A 10,658-nucleotide genomic window follows, 5' to 3' on the forward strand; every position below is an offset into this window, starting at 1 on the left:
GGGTCTTTTCAAATGAGTCAGCTCTTCCCATCAGGTGGCCAAAGTACTGGAGTTTCAGCTTCAACATCAGTCCTTCCAATGAACACCCAGGACTGATCTTCTTTAGGATGGAATGGTTGGATCTCCTTGCAGTCCAAGGGACTCTCTAGAATCTTCTCCAACACCACAGTTCAAAAGCATCAATTCTTCAGTGCTTAGCCTTCTTTATGGTCATTTATTTATTTTTGTTATTGTTTATATTTAGTCACTACATTGTTTGACATATACACATCATCTTAAAAATTGTGACTTTTGCCATCACATGATGCACGCTCTCATCTGATTTCCAGCCATAAGCCCTAAAGTCTTCATCGTCTGGCACCAGCATCGCCACATATTTCTATTTGTATCTGCTAACATCTGTTTGCTCGCTCCTTTGTTGCCAACTTTACCGTTCTGTTGGAAGGGTCTTTTGGAAATAACATACACCTGTTTTTTTAAGATACAGTCTGACAACCTCTGATTTTAATAGAGGAATTTTTCTCATTCACCTTTAGTATAATAATGAATGTGCTTATCTTATTCCTCTTACTTTATGATCCTTATTTGTTATAATTTGTCTTTTTCCTTTTCCTCATTTTGGATGGTTTGATTTCATTAATGTTCATTGCTCTTTTTTTGTTGTTGTTAATTATGTGTTTCTGAGCTTCTCTGTTGAGCTGGTAACTATTCACCAATTTCTCACACTCAGAATTCACACACTTTTTTCAACTGTTGGATGAAAACCAGAAAGCAAAATGCTCTATTTCTCCCTTCACACAAAACAAGTTAAGATTGAAAAGAGCTGGAATCTTCTACTCTGTTCTCTCCTTTTACTCCTAGTTTTTGCTGAGATAGTCGAGCATTTTCATGGCAAAAATATTAGATTTTCCTTGGACGCCAACTTTTTCTCTTAATACTTTGCACTCTCTCCTACAAATGTTCAACCATTATTAATATTAATTTGGGATCAGCTCTACTGGAAGCACAGTTCATCACTGTTCAATGTTCCTTCTCTTATTTACCTTCTATTTTCTTGAAGTTGCAATGAATTCAAGATTGAACCCATTTGTTTGTCTTGAAAATTTGCTCTGCTTTTCACTTGAATTTCACTTTGAATGCCACAGTGCTCACTGCCACTGTCCCCATCATCCTCATGACCCCGTGGATCCAGGACAGCAGACGTTGTCGTCACCCCCATTTTACGCTGAGAAACCTGAGCACGGTCACCCCTTGATGCCACGAGCCCTCTCCCCACCCTCCAAACACTTTGCTAAAAAGGAGTTTCTCAGTTTGCCAAAAGGAGTCTCTGAGGGCATCTGTTTATTAAGGATAAACGCCAGGATCTCAACAAATGAGCTTTGAGTTAAAGACGCTGCTGTCCCAAAAGGAATGCTAGGAAAACTGAAATGAGTAATTGCGTTTAGCAAAGCTTGTGTAAGAGAGACAAAATAGAACATTCATTTTCTTTGAAATCACTTATTTCCTTGCATCGAAGTTTTTATTGTTTCTTCAGAAGGAAGAATTGCTTTGTCTGGAGGGTATTTCTTCACACTGGTAGGGGCCAGGGAGTGGACGAGGTGGGCGGGCGTGGGGTGGGTAGGATGGGATGAATCGGGGGGTAGGGTGAAGAGGTCTCTGGGCGCCCAGTCTCTGCTCTGCCCACGAGGCAGCGACATGCTGTGGTCTCACTTCACCCCTCACTCACCCGTCTTCTCCGTAGAGTCTCGAACCTGGGCTGAGCGCCCATGTTCAGGGACATCCTCGCCAAGGACAAGCTCTCAGCCTGGCGGGAAGGCACAGGATCCGGAAGTCCAGGACCCACGACACAGAAGTCCAGGACCCGCCGGCTGCCCCGGCTCTGAGGTCGTGGAACACGGTCTCCCTGCTCAGTCCGCCCGCCTCCGCACCCCCAGCCCCCGACAGCAGCCAGGGCCCGAACCCCACCCAGGAAGCCGTGCCAGCTAGGGGCGGGTCACGAAGGCCTTTGTCCAGGCTGGTTTTGCACATTTGCCCTTAAAGAATGGTTGTGGAACGTGTGTGCAAATCTGGGTGGAGCATCAAGCAGGCGACACGTCAGGCCCAGTCCACACCGCCTTTCCAGGGGCACGGGAACTGCCCTGCCTGGTGCCCAGTGCCCAGCGCACCCACCCTCGTCTCTACAAGTGAGAGCTGTGCGCCCGGGAGGTGCTTCTGCCAAGGCCCCCTTCCTTTGCTGGAATCAGCCTGCCCTGGCCCTGTGACTTCTGGGATGTCGTCTCCTCACACACAGCAGAGTCAGAACACCACATTCTCGCTTGTGCTCGTCTTTGCCTCTTGCTGCTGCTGTTTCCTCACCTTTACATTTGAGGAGTCACATCGGAGAAGCTCTGCTTAGATCAGTGCCCTCACGCGATCTAAAGCAGCCCCCAGAGAGAAGGGCACTGGCACCCTCAGGGCCGCAGCCCTGTTGATCCTCTGTCAGTCTTGCCAAGCGCACCTCGTTCTGGAACTTTCCGGAGCAGCACTGGGGCACCGTTCCAAGGGCTCGCTGAGCACGCCCTGCGTTCTCCTGCCCGTTCTCCAGTCTGTCCACACCCAGGGATGGAGGAGGGCGCTTGCTCCTCCTCCAAGAGCCATGCTGAGCCCAAGCCTTCCTCAGACCAGTCAGAAGAAACCCTGATCTCACTGATTGAGCACTTTTAAAAGAAAACCCCGCCAGGTTTCTCCTCGGCTCTCTGAGTCTGCAGAAGTTCCAAGCCTGCTCACTGCACCACCGCCTCTAGAGTGCTCACTGTTAGTTTCTGCTTAAAAGTGTTCGCTTCCTGGATTTCCAGAGACCAGGTAGACAAAGTGAACACTCCCAGACTCGGCCTTGGCTACATCCTTGTTGCTTGGGAAAGCCAAGGAGGTTTGTATCCACTTCATTTTTCAGGCCCTGCACGGAACAGTCTTGGTTTTGGAAACATGCAGTCCAGGCGGCCTGGCTTCATGAAACATCTGAGCACCTTCACCTCGTGGGTTCGTGGCTGGAAACACACGGGTTCACAGTGGGGCTGTCACTGCCTCTCCTGCCAGCCTGGCTCCTTCCTGCTGAGCCGCTAGAATATTTATTCCTGTGGCGGGAATGCTAAGAGGTCACTGACTTTTCACCTTAAAAAAAAAAAAACACTGAGTTTCCATGGTAGCAAACGCACGATGGCCCAAACAGTTCGAAGTTCAAAACAAAACCGAAGCAAAACCAGCCTGAAGGGCAGGCGCTGCTCAAACTTTGCCAGAAAGATGCACCCCACAACCGAACTGCTGTTTACAGAAACTCAGCAACCGGCCAGTGCCTGCAGCTTGGCTTTGCTGAAACACTGGAAATTAACATTTCAGTGCCCTGCCTTCCACTCCATGGCAGGTGACTTTCTAATAACGAGCAAGGAGGGAGTCATTGGCCGATGGCACATGAAGGAAACGATCGTGGGGCCCAGCCTGCACACCCTGAAAACGCCTGCCTCCCCTCAAGCCCAGGTCTGTTAGGGAAGGATGTTGCATGCCAGGCTCCCGTCTTGGGTTGCTTTTGTTTCTGCTGGTTAATTACGCCGCTAGGGCCAAATGAAACACACGTTTCACAGACTCCTCTTTCTCACCGAGGAGGGGAAAAGGGATCTATTTGCAGGAGTTATATTTTTTTTTCAGGCACTTTACGGAGACACCCCAGCCCCCCTTGGCTGCTGACTGTAAAATAAGAAAACTATTACCCAGCTGGGTGACAATAGTCCCCCACAGTGCCTTTCTGCTCAGCCCGCAGCTGCAGGGAAAGTGGAAACTCAGCAGCGGGTAACATTCTTTCCCTGCAGCCTGTTTCTATGGGCAAGGAGCCCTCCCACTGATCCAATGTATTTTCTATGCAAAACTGCAGAAGAAGTGACATTTTAAAAGTTTTGACCTTTGTGTTTCTCTTGCGTGAACAGAGGCATACATTTTTTAAACCTTCTGACAGGGTGTCTGTTAGAAACGGCAATAGCCTTTACAGTAATAATAAGATGTTTCAAAATTTGGAAATTCTATATTGAACATAATGCACAGATAACCTTTGTCTGGAGAATGATAGTGATGTGGGTCTTGGAACCACTTCTTTATTGTTCCAGGAAAACAGATTATGACAGATTTCAGACAGATTTAGGAAACAATATCCCTGGACACGGTGTTTTCATTTGCTAATTTGAGACTTTTGAGATTTTTTTTTTCCCTAAAAAGGATTTAGAGGAGTTTTGCATTTATCCCATAGAGTGTTTCCACTTAATACTAACATTCGTGTTATTTGTTCAGAAAAACTACTCTTTCCATAACAGAAGTATTATTTTAAAAAATTAGTTTTGTACATCAATATATTTAGGATTGAGGGGAAAAAAGTTTTAACTCTTACTTGAATCTAAAACTTCTCCATTAATACAAAAAAGAGAAAACAAAATAACCAAAGGACCAAATGCTGGGGAGAACTTTCTTCAAAAGACCTTCCAATTAGCAAGGGACATGAATGGGGGAGACAAAAAGCTCAAATACAAAAATATAAAGAAAGAAAATGAGGGCAAATGAGACGTTGAATTACTTGCAACAAAAGATGGATGAGTGGGGACAGATTCTCCAGTGAAAGGATTACGTGGCTTTCCGTCCGGACCAGACCTCCGGCGGCCAGGTGAAGATCCACCGGACGGGGCTGTGCCGGGCCCTTCGGGGCCCTAATTTGTCCTCTGATCCCCTGGAGCTTTTATTCTCAAGGCTGGAAGATTTTTGGGGTAAATGGGAGTTTGGAAAAGCACGTGCTGCCTCCTCCCTGGCTGCTGGAAGCCGACAAGCTGAACGTGACTGGCTGCTTCCCCGGGGAGCCGCCCTCTAACTTCCCCATGAGGCTCCAGGAAGCCGGCGCAGAGTTTCAGTCCTGTGTCTCCCTCTGCTTCCTGCTCGGGCCTGATCTCTTAACTTCTCAGTCTCTCCTCCTCAAACATAGAGCCAGCAACAATCACCACATCACGCAGCTGGTCCCTGGCTAGGAACTGCTAATTTAATTTCCACGATGTCCTTTGAGATGGGAGCATTTGCTTTAACTCACCAACGGGTCAAAATCCTGCAGATAGCGAGTGTGCTTTAATTTTAAAACTTCAGATTGTCTCTATGGCACTGAAAGCATTTTAACTCAAACTCACCTGGTTAAAAAGAGCAGCAAGCTGGGGCCAAAGGAGTTTATAAAAATGGTGCCTAATGCCTGAGAGAACTCTTCTTAGGGTATGAAGCATGTTAGAGCTATGCTGACATGTTCTTAACCCACTGGTACTGTTTAGAAGTTCAGAACATGGGATTGTAGAGCTAGAAATGCTAAATTCCTCTAATTCAAATCCTCTGTCTTCAGATATAGAAACTGAGGCTCAGAGATCTTAAGTGACACCCAGAACCACCAAGACTGAGCAGAGGTAAAACCAGCAGCCCACTTCCTTCCCCAGCCCATGGGGAGGGCCCCTCCCCCCTCCCCTTCCCTCCTCCCTTCCCTCCTCCCCCTTCCCTCCTCCCTTCCCTCCTCCCCCTTCCCTCCTCCCTTCCCTCCTCCCTTCCCTCCTCCCTTCCCTCCTCCCTTCCCTCCTCCCCTTCCCCTCCTCCCTTCCCTCCTCCCCCTTCCCTCCTCCCCTCCTCCCTCTCCTTTCCCGCCCCTTTCTCCCTCTTCCCTCCCTGCCGAAATGTTATTATTTTGATAAAACTTGAGTCACAGCTTCAACTTCAGCCCGCACTGGACTCTGTGCTCATGCCCACCCTCTGAGCCCCTGTGGCAGGGCTCAGCCCATTCATCTTGACCACATCCCCTGGCACTCACCTCTCCCTCCAAGAGCGCGCTCGCAGAAGAGGGCCCGTTGGGAAGGACCTCCTGCAGGCAGGGTGCGAGCCTGTACAGGCTGCAGAGATGGTTCAGGGCCTCGCTCCAGGACTGGCCTCCCAGCGACGGTTGTGCAGTCAGATCGCGGGAGCCGATCCCTCGCTGCTTCTGACTGTCACGCCGTAAAGATAAACTTGAAACGTGCGATTTCTTGAATTGCTCAGTCTCTCCTGTTAACACATGGATGAAAAAGGACAGAAATGATGATGATTAGCCCAGTCAGTCTCTCCATCGAGGCCACGAGGCGACTCCTGGCTGCCCCGATGCGGTGACCAGGGTCACCTGAGGATGGGGCTTTGGGCTGCGAGGTCTGACCCACCCTGCCCAGCAGAGGCCATGGGATGGGTGAGGGGCTCTAGGCAGGTGGGCAGGTGGTGGGTGGGCAGCCCCAAGTTCTGGCCGGTCTAGAAGAGAAGAAAGGAGCCAAGCAGACGGAAATATGCACAACACCCACATATTTCAGACCTGACCAAGAGGCAGCCCTTCAGAGTCAGGACGCGCTGTGCGCCAGCAGGGGTTGACGGGCTCCATGGGCTGACGATTCTAGGGGTCCTCAGGAGTCTGTACAGGGATTCTCACAGGTGGGGCGGCCTTTATACCCCCAGGGAGGTGCACGCACAGCAAAACTCCTCTTGTCTCCAGGAGGAGATGTAGAAGACAAAGAGGATTCGAGTTGTCCTCAAGAAGGAAAACAGATAGTCAGTATTTTCTTAAGGAATTATTTCAAAAACTCTGTCTGACTTGTGAATGGTTGTAAGTCCCAAGCACGCACACACTAGGAAAGATAAGCTCTGCCTTGGGATCACGTCTTTAATCTTTTAAAGCGAGGGTCATTATTAAACTCCTGGTTTTCTAAATTCGTTCCGGGCTGCCTTCTCAGAGAAATGTGGGTCATGTAGTGCGGGCAGGCCAGACCCAACCCAAAGTGAAACGCGAGCCCTTGTCTTCGGGTTTGTGGACAGGAATCTTTAGAAAGCAAGTTGGGAAACACAGGGACAAAAGCCAGGTTCTCCCCCCGGGGCTCCTCACACCGACTCACCAAAAGTGGCCTCGGGGGTGTTTCTGGTCCTGACAGGTGGCATCTGCCTCCCGCAACATTTCGATCTCTGAACACAAGCCCGCGGTCCCAACATCAAAACACAAGCAAGTTAAGCCCAGACTGGGCCCTTTTCTGTTCATATCCTGGAAAAAACTGCCTCCAGATTTTAGGAAGAGTTGTAAGGGAGAAAAATGAAGAAATAGCATTGACTAGACGTGTAGGCTGCTTTAAAATCCTGACTTTTCTTTTCTGTGTTCTTTTCAACTAAGCCTCAATTTTATCAACTGTAAAATGGGCGTAATAATAGTATTTTCACCCCAGGTAGGGCTGGTCTCGAATGACGCCTGTGTAACAAAAGCACAATGTGATGTTCATTATGCGAAGTGTCCACCCAAGAGAAAGATCGCCTGGAATAGCTCTTTGAGACAAGAAACGGGCTCCCTGTGGAGAGAATGAAAGTGCAGCCCCTTTTCTGCAGTGGACTCTGCTGGAGGAAGAGGGGGCCCTGTCCACACCCTCCATCAGGCCAAAGCACCGTATTTGTGGAACAGCCCTCAGGATGAGCACGCTCGGGCCCACCTGGGGAGAAGCCAGCACAGCAGATTTCAGAGCCAATGCACAGAAAGTGGCCAAAGGTTGAGCGTCCTTCCCACTTAAAGTGTGTTCACCTTTCCCGCGCTGGCTGCCAGCACGCCTGCAGGACGCAGAGGGCCAGGCGTGCATGCTGAGGGCAGCTGCTTCCAACAATTGGTCCCACGCACCAACCTGGGGGATCTGGCCAGTGGGCTGATGTGGGATGTGCTCTAACCAGGCTTCGTGAGTCCCTAGCTCAGGGGGTAGAGAGAGGTCTCCGAGAACTAGAGCCCAGACGTGAACGTGGGCTCTGACGCCGCCCACTGACGGTGCAGCTGCCTGGCGGGTTAGATGTCTCCCCCAGGCGGGCGCCCAGCCTCTGCGTGCGCGTGTGCGTGTGTGTGTGTGTGTGTGTGTCTCTCCCTTGGTCTTTCCCAATGCTGGGCTCTTTGCTGAGCCGAAGTCGGCTCTTCTTCCTCCAGGTAGGTTCCGTTCTGCCCCAGTGGGTGGTACATCCTACCTCGGGGACAATGACGACCGGCAGCCAGTGTCATCGAGGCCCCGGATGTGAACCCCTGTCTTCCCACCAACCCTGTGCTGCTGCCACTGTGGGTGCCCTCATCCCCACTTTATAAACGGGGAGTCCAAGGCGTAGAGAACAAGTGTGAGTACACGTGTGCTAAGTTGCTTCAGTCACGTCCGACTCTTTGCCACCCCGTAGACTATCGCCCGCCAGGCTCCTCTGTCCATGGGATTCTCCAGGCAAGAATACTGGAGTGGGTTGCTATTTTCTCCTCCAGGGGATCTTCCTGACCCAGAAACTAAACCAGCGTCTCTTACCTCCCCTGCATTGGCAGGCAGGTTCTTTACCACTAGCGCCACCTGGGAAGCCCTCAGGGAGCGTGCTGTGCTCCGTCACTCGGTCATCTGACTGCGATGCGACCCCACAGACTGCAGCCTGCCAGGCTCCTCTGTCCTTGAGATTCTCCAGGCAGGAATACTGGAGTGCGTCGCCGTGTCTCCCTCCAGGGGATCTTCCCAACCCAGGGATCGAACCAGCATCTCCGTCGTCTCCTGCATCGCAGGCAGGTTCTTTACCACTGAGCCACCGGGGAAGCTCGGGGAACAAGCCTGTCTCCTGAATAGATTCTGGAGGAGAGCTTGAGCCCCGGCATCTGCAGTCTCTCCAGCCTCGAGGGCGGCGCCGGCATCCCCTGCCTTCAATCACCGGGTCTGCAGCACGACCACTAGAACCACACACGAAGTTAAGATATTTAGAAATCCAGCTTAGGACGAGTGTCTGAGTGCCCACTGTGAAACCCCATGGATCCAAAACCTCACAGGCGTAACTAAGGCATGGGAGGTCCACCAAGCTCATCGGGGGAGGAGAGAAGCCTCTCGGAGCTGCCAGGTGAAGCGGGAACGCTTCAAATTAGTCTTCTAAGGAAGAGCATTTACTGAGGATCTACATCTCGGGGTTTTCTCTGCCGCTGTCTGTCATTTCCTTCCTTGTGTTCTCTCAGGCAAGTAAGAATATTAACAAGCCCACACCAGAACCCATTTGAAAATGGCTCTGTTTTTGCATGTTACAGTGTCCGACCCCCATCGGTAAACAGCAAAAGCTCAGGGGTCCGTCTGTTCATTCCTGGAGGCTTATTCTGTCCTTCTGGACTTACTCACATTAATAATCAGTTAACAAGCTCAGCAAGTATCTCTGGAGTATTCGACAGAAGATATTAGAGGTTTTGCCGGGTCCCCAGGGTACAGCAGCACAGAACTCTGATCTGATTCATCTTCCTGGCCTGTTTATATATTTCTCCACGAGCTCTGATGGTCCGATAAGAAATTCATTCTTGTCTTTCTTCCTTTCGGTTCATGCCTTCCTCTCTGGTCCATGGAAAACTTTATTAAAATAGCTTAACTCTATTACCCCAGAAGCACAAGGTGTTAATTTAAAAGCAGAGTAGTGTTTGGCTCCTGAAAGTCACAGGGTCACCAGACTGGGACTCAGAAAGCCCACCCCGCTGCGCCCCACCCCCCGAGTCTTGTTCTATTAACAGTACGTAGCCCAGAGCATCACCCCATGGCTGGGCCACCTCCCGCCAGAGGCTCACTTTGGAAATGGTCATCAAATCCATCCTCTCTGGACAGTCCCTGTGAGGTTCCCGGTGACGGGACAGGGGGAAGGGGCCCCTGGGGTCCTGTGTCAGCGTGAAGGGCCGGGGGAAAGGGCCAGTGCTGAGAAGGGGAGGGAACAGCAGCCGCGGGGAGGCCCCCACCCCTGGCTGAGCCACCAGGTCCATGCTGAGTGCCCGCAGCGTGCAGGCCCCTGCCTGCCCTGGCAGGGTGGGCACTGGGGGTGCCTGGGGCCCACGGCACACCCCACGCACCCCCGAACCGCCTGTCAGACGTGAGCCCCTGGGGAGGCGCCTGTGAGATTCTGCACCGCAGACTTTGGGGAGCAGGCAGGTTCTCCTTTCTTCTTTTTCCTATTTTCTGTGGTCTGTCTTCTCCGTGACCTCCACCCCGCTGCGAAGGGGTCTGTGCTGGGCTGCAGGTGGGGACGCAGCCGGGAACCAGGTGGGGGCTGTTGATGGAGACGCTTGTGCTAGAGTGCCGCTGCTGTGTCTGTATCGTAACTCACACCAGGCCCTGAACTGGAGGGGGCTGCGCTCCAGGTGGGGGCTGGGGGCGGGGGGAGGCGCAGCTGTGACCCCACGCCTCGCTCCTCCCCACGGCAGGTGGACCAGGGTGGAGGACAAGGCCCGAATGTAGGCCCAGCTGTAGGGAGGACCTTTAAGAATAAAAGAATTCCAGCCACCCAGCTGCCTCCATGGTGAGGACATCCGGGAGGAGCCCAGCTCCCTTCTGCAGTGGCTTGGGGTCCTTTGGGCCACGTGTGTCCTGGAAGGACACAGCCTGGCAGGTGCGATGGTGCAGGAGACGGAGGCCATGTCAGGGGCTCAGAAAGTGGGGCAGGGAGCAGGGCTGGGGGCTCAGGACTGCAGCCCTCGCTCCCTGGAGCCACCCGGCCCCACCCCTGAGATGCCCACACTCGGGTGCCATCCTGAGAGTCCAATCCAGGAACACACACTTACAGAGCCTCTCGGCCTGGAGCGAGGTGTCCCTGACCTGCAT

The 10,658-nt window shown here is 51.8% G+C and overlaps 1 long non-coding RNA gene across 1 annotated transcript; it reads right to left on the reverse strand.

Annotated features, from left to right (window-relative positions):
- Positions 1-4,973: 4,973 nt before the first annotated feature.
- LOC129624440 (uncharacterized) lies at positions 4,974-8,428 on the reverse strand. The gene is made up of 3 exons (XR_008700952.1): positions 8,361-8,428; positions 5,849-6,078; positions 4,974-5,110 (listed from the first exon to the last, which is right to left on the reverse strand). It is a non-coding gene; the product is annotated as an uncharacterized LOC129624440 (long non-coding RNA).
- Positions 8,429-10,658: the final 2,230 nt, after the last annotated feature.

The sequence above is a fragment of the Bubalus kerabau genome, chromosome 12, assembly GCF_029407905.1.
Source record: "Bubalus kerabau isolate K-KA32 ecotype Philippines breed swamp buffalo chromosome 12, PCC_UOA_SB_1v2, whole genome shotgun sequence".
NCBI lineage: Eukaryota > Metazoa > Chordata > Mammalia > Artiodactyla > Bovidae > Bubalus > Bubalus kerabau.